Source organism: Bidens hawaiensis, unplaced genomic scaffold, assembly GCF_021521415.1.
Source record: "Bidens hawaiensis isolate Kalapana, Puna unplaced genomic scaffold, B.hawaiensis_p1.1 tig00014198_1, whole genome shotgun sequence".
NCBI classification, from domain to species: Eukaryota; Viridiplantae; Streptophyta; class Magnoliopsida; order Asterales; family Asteraceae; genus Bidens; species Bidens hawaiensis.
This window is the reverse complement of record NW_027492221.1, coordinates 468,392-474,716: the sequence shown is the minus strand read 5'-3', so window position 1 is coordinate 474,716 and position 6,325 is coordinate 468,392.

The window sequence follows — 6,325 nt, the reverse complement described above, 5'->3', positions numbered from 1 at the left end:
GCGCCGGAGGTCGCTTCGAAGTCCCCTGTTTTACCCTCGAAAAAGGGTAGAATGGACTTCATGGCGATGTTTGCCTCGCGAACGGAGTTGCGCCAAGGTACGTATTGTGCTTTTATTTCCTGACTTTTTTCTTTTAGATCAAGTCATGAATCATTTCTTTTTGTTGATTTTTTCATAGAAGTCGTAGCTGGCGTACAAGCTGCTGGCGGCACTCCTGGCGCCGGTGCCAGCGCCGTTGGTTCTGCTCCTGCTCCTGCAAGCACTGAATCTCCCCTCATCGGGATTACTAAGGAGCAGGAGGCCGTTTTACGCGCCGACCTGGCGGCGTCGAGACCTCCCTCACCTCCTCCTGCGCACAGCCCTCCTCGCGAGGCTGATTTTGGTTCTAGGTCGCAGGAGAAAAGGCCTGTTTCAGAGGAGGATGAGGAGTTTGAAGTCGAAGACTCCGACGGCGGCCGCGCCAGCCCTGCAGCGCCACGAGGTTTCGCGGCGCCGTCTTCTCGTGGGCCTGCCGCTGACTTTTCTGCTTCGTCCCCGCAGGTATAAGTTCGTTTTTGCTCCGCTGCGCGGACTTTCATATTAGTGTTTTGATGACTTAGATCATTACTTTGTGTTTGCAGGAAGCCGATCACATCTACCGCCCGAGATGGAACATTACTGAGGACAGCTCATTCCAGTCCATGGGTGTGTGTGAGGACTTCTGGGCTCATTCTGTGCCTCCAGCTGAAAGGAGGTTTCAGGAGGCCCGCGCTCGCGATGACTTGCTCAAAGATCATCTGTTTGCTGGGTGGGCTTTCTTTGCTGCTTCCCAAGAGCTTCGCTATGATTACATAAAGGTACGTGATGCTCTTGCGGAAGCCAAGCAAGAGGCTAAAGTATCTGCTTGGCATCTTTCTGATGCTCGAGAGAGAGCTGAGAAGCTCCAAGCAGAGCTCAGTGAGAACAGAGCAAGTGCCAACACCGCGTTCGTTAAGCGCGGTCATGAGCTACAGGCTGCGCGGGAGAAGCTGCAGGCGGCCGAGGCGGACGCTGCCAAGTACGCGCGTAGAGTGCGCGACTTGGAGCTGGATGCGGAGGCGCGTGACCAAGCTCTTGTCCAGTTTATAACTGACAAATCATCGCTGGAGAGTGAGGTTGCGCGCCTGAAGAAGGAGCTGGCGGCCGCGCAGGCCGAGAAAGATGAAGCCTTGGCGACGGCAGCGTCTAGCCAGGAAGCACTTGATGCTGCGCGGGCGGAAAAGGAAGAAGCCTTGGCAGCAGCAGCATCCGACAAAGAGGAGCTGAAACAGACTAAGGAAACTGTTGAGTTGTTAAACTCTCAGATTCCTGCCCTCGAGACGTCTGTTGCTTCCCTCACGCAGGATCGCCAATGGCTAATCTCACAGGGCATGACTCGTTGCGCTTACGCGATGAAATACTCAGACGAGTTTCAGGCCCTTGTGATGGATTGCAACGCTGCCGCGCGCTTGGTGGGTCGAGCTGAAGGGTTTACGGATGGCTATGAATATGGCATGTTGAAGAAGAACCCATCCGAGTACCCTTATCAGAGCGACGTTGCCTGCGCGGACATGGCCGCGATGGGGGAGAAATATTTGAATACTCCCATTCCCATCCTTGCGCAGGTATTTTAACCTTAATGAGATAACCTTGACTTATTTTCCAAGTCTTTTTGTACTCATATTTTTCCTTATGATTTGCAGATATCCGCGCTTGCTGACCAGCCCGATCTCAGCGCGCTAAAGAAATTACTTGACGAGTGCGAAGGGGCTGGTGGCGGCGATGATGGCGCGGAGAATGCTGCTCCTGCTAGCGGCTCTGGCGTGGCCAAAGGATCCGCTCCTGACACTATTGTGATAGAAGACTCCATTCAGGATGAACAACTTGACTATGGTCAGTTTGGAGATGACGAGGAGCGGGCTGCGCCAGATGCTGAGGGCGGTGATGAGGATTATGAAGAGGCTGACGTCGACGTGGAGACTTGAGAAGCCCTTCATGTTTTTTATTTTTATTTGTAGTTTGTATCTTATCATCTTGTACACTTGTAAATTTCAATGCTTTGGAATGAAATTTTGTTTTTCCCTTCTTCGCATCTTGCGCATTCCCCATTCATCTCTTTATATTGCATGTTTGCTTGTTGAATGTAAGATATGCTTGCACGTTGAAATAAGAACAAGGTTGTAAGGAAATTATTATACTTAATCCTTGTCATATTGTAAGTGATTTTGCCATATCTTGATAATGTTGACACGTGCCTAGGCGTTTTCATTATTCCTCTTTTGCGCGACGTTATCGCGCATTTATTATATGGAATTATGAGCTTTTTAGCCTTTACGTATCAATATGTGTTGCTCAGATATCCATTACAATTGCATGCGCGACCTCGACCTGGGACCTTAACAACTATGTTTTGGCATTTGTTTTGCCTTAGTTGTGTTTAGGTATTTTTATGGTCAGGCTGCGCAGTATGTAGGATGGATGTTGTGAGTGATTTGAGCTAAGGCTCACATTATTGGGCTAAGGCCCTGACGTTTTAGAGTTAAGACTCGTTAACGCGTTTGAGCTTGAAGCTCGCGCATGTATGTTTTACTTCGTTTTATTTCGTTTTGATGTCAATACAATGTTGTCATATTGCTCAAAATTAATAAAGGGAAGTGTGAAACATGTATGCAAAAGGTAATAGAATTGGGCTAAGGCCCTGACGTTTTAGAGTTAAGACTCGTTAACGCGTTTGAGCTTGAAGCTCGCGCATGTATGTTTTACTTCGTTTTTATTTCGTTTTGATGTCAATACAATGTTGTCATATTGCTCAAAATTAATAAAGGGAAGTGTGAAACATGTATGCAAAAGGTAATATAATCCACATTAAGAGAAGATAGCGCGTATCATTATTCATAATGGCTTAAAAAGCCTTGTTTACAAACTTGACAATTTTTACATGAAACATTTTCTAAGCTGTGCCGCGTTCCATGCGCGCGGGATCTTCTTTCCATTCAAATCTTTTAAAGCATATGCGCTTTTTCCCAATTCTTCTGAGATTTGATAAGGTCCCTCCCAATTGGGGGACATTTTTCCCGGGGGTATCGCGCGGCTAGCTTCATTGTTTCGAAGGACAAAATCATTCTTCTTGAAGTGGTATTCTTTCACGCGCTGATTGTAATATTTTTCCAGTTTTTTCTTGTACTTGGCTTCATTGATGATAGCCACCTCTCTGCGCCCTTCAAGTAAGTTGAGGTCCAACCTCCTTTCGCGCTCGTTATCAATCTTGTTCATCATGAGCACTCTATGGGATGGGCATCCAATTTCTGCTGGAATCATAGCCTCCGTTCCATAGGTTAGGCTGAACGGGGATTCGCCATTGCTGGTTTTGCTTAATGTCCTGTGTGCCCACAGGACATTAGGTAGTTCTTCGACCCAAGAATGGGATTCTCCCTCCAACCTTTTCTTCAGCCCATTTAACAAGCTTTGATTCGCGCGCTCCACTTGGCCATTCCCCTGAGGGTGGTATACTGAAGTGAAAATTTGGTTGATGCGCAATTCCTTGAGCCAGCTGGATATCTTCTTGTCAGTGAATTGTTTGCCATTATCGCTCACAATTTCCATGGGCAAGCCAAAACGGCATATGATGTGGCTCCAGATAAACTGCTTCATCGCTTCGGCTGTGATTTTTGCTAGTGGCTTGGCTTCAACCCATTTTGTAAAATAGTCTACTGCCACTACCAAAAATTTTACTCGCCCTTGCGCTTGCGGTAGGGGACCCACAATATCGATTGCCCATTTGTGGAAAGGCCATGCGGAGGTCACCGGAATCAAGTTGTTCTTTGGCCGCATGGTGTTTGGCGCATAGCTCTGACATGCTTTGCATTTTTGGATCTCTTTTAAAGCTTCCAAGTACATGCCTGGCCAATAGTAACCTGCGCTCATTGCCTTGGCAACCACCATGCGCGGGCCAGCATGTATTCCACAGATTCCTTCGTGTATCTCTCTGATCACATAGCTTGCTTCCTCAGCATCTAGGCATTTCATGAGCGGTCCAAGATAAGAGCGTCGATATAATGTACCATCAAGCAGTTCATAGTTTTGCGACTTGTGTCTTATCTTCCTCGCCTGTGCGCGATCGTCTGGTACTTTTCCCTCCTTCAAGAATTCCATTATTGGAGTTATCCATGATGAAGGGGTTGTATGAGTTACAAGGACAGACTTCGCTCCCACAGACGGGTTGCTCATTACTTCTACTCTGACATCTTTGCCAAAGTGATCGAAGCTGGTTGATGCCATCTTGCTCAGCGCGTCGGCAGATTTGTTTTCACTGCGCGGAATATGAATGATTCTGAAGCAGTCAAATTGCTCGATGAGCTTTTTCGCCTGCTCTAGATACAGAGGCATGGTGTTCTCCTTGGCATCATAAAGGCCATTGACCTGTGCTGCTACCAAGTATGAATCAACATGGGCCTCTAGCTTTTTAACTCCGAATTTGTGCGCGATGCGCAGGCCAGCCAGCAGGGCTTCATACTCAGCTTCATTGTTGGTGCTCTTGAAGTCCAACCTGATGGCGTAAGTATATTCATGATTCTCTGGATCCACCAGTTTTAGGCCTGCGCCGGACCCTTCGTTGTTTGAAGCTCCGTCAGTGAACAATCTCCAAACATTTTCTTCATCATTGGCTCGCGGAGGGTCTACCTCGCGCTTAGCCTCTTCAATTTTTCATTCGGGAACTTCGGCAATGAAATCAGCCAAGACTTGTCCCTTTATTGCTGGACGGGGCTTATAGGCGATCGTGTGCTCTCCTAATTCCAGCGCCCATTTTGTTAGCCTTCCCGAGAGCGCGGGGCACCGCAAGACTTGCTGGATGTTGTAACCAGTCAGAACTTCAATGGGATGGCCATTGAAATATCTATGAAGCTTGCGCGACGTGTGTGTTAGTGACAAAACTAACTTTTCCATGATGGAGTAGCGCGTCTCAGGATCTGTCAGCACCCGACTCACATAGTATATTGGCGTTTGGATTCCCTTGCGATCCACCAATAATACTGCGCCGATGGCGCGCTCTCCTGCTGATAGGTACAATGTCAAAGTTTCACCAGGAAGTGGAGCTATGAGCACGGACAAATTTATCAAACATTCTTTTATCTCACTGAAAGCTTGCTCGGCCTCAGGACTCCATTTGAATTGGCTTTTCTTTAAGCAATTCCTTAATGTGTTGACAAATGGGGTAGATTTGCTTGCATGGTTCGCTAGGAACCTGTTGATTGAAACCAATCTACCATTCAGCTTCTGGACTTCTTTCATGGTGGATGGCGAGGGCATGTCAAGGATGGACTCCACCTTCTCAGGGTTCACCTTGAAACCATCCTTGGTGACCATTACACCTAGAAATTTTCCCTCTTGTACGCCGAAAGTGCATTTGCTCGGATTGAGCTTCATGTTAACTTCCTTTAGGCGCCCAAGGGTTTCTTCGATGTCTTTGAGCATTTGTTTTTCCTCCCTGCTTTTGATCACCAAATCATCCACATAGACTTCTAGGTTTCTTCCAATCTGCTCGCTGAAAACGGCATCCATAAGTCTTTGGTAGGTGGCTCCCGCATTCTTCAAACCAAAGGGCATTTTTGTGTAACAAAAAACACCCTTGTCGGTTCTGAAGGCGGTCTTGTCCTCATCTTGTGGTGCCATTTGAATCTGGTGATAGCCCTTGTAGGCATCCAGGAAACATTTGAGCTTGAATGGCGCCACGGAGTCCACCTTTGCGTCGATGTTTGGGAGGGGGTAACAATCTTTTGGGCACGCTTTGTTGAGGTCCTTGAAGTCAATGCACATCCTCCACGACCCGTTACTTTTCTTTACCATCACAGGATTGGCTACCCATGTCTGGTATCGTATCGGGCGGATGATGTTTGCGCGCAATAGATCCTCAACCTGCTCATTCATGGCCCTCGCCTTCTCATCCCCCATGACTCTCTTCTTTTGAGCAATTGGCTCTACAGACTTGAACGTGTTGAGAGAATGTTGCGCCAGGTCTAGCGGAACCCCAGTCATATCAGAGTGTTGCCACGCGAAGACCGACATATATGCTGTGAGCAATCTTTTCATTCTCAACCTCGTGTCATCTGATATCGTAGCGCCAATTGTGATTGTTTGCCCCGGGAATTTTGGGTTGAGAATCCATTCCTCTGGCGCGTTGTCTGCCATTGGAAGTTTCATTCTCCCTTCCCGCGGAGTACTTGTCACTGCACACAAATGATCTCGGTATACAAAAGTTACACCTGTTGGTGTTGGGAACCCCAATGCGCCGTGCGCTGGCGACGGTATGGCGTTGAACTGGGCAATCGTT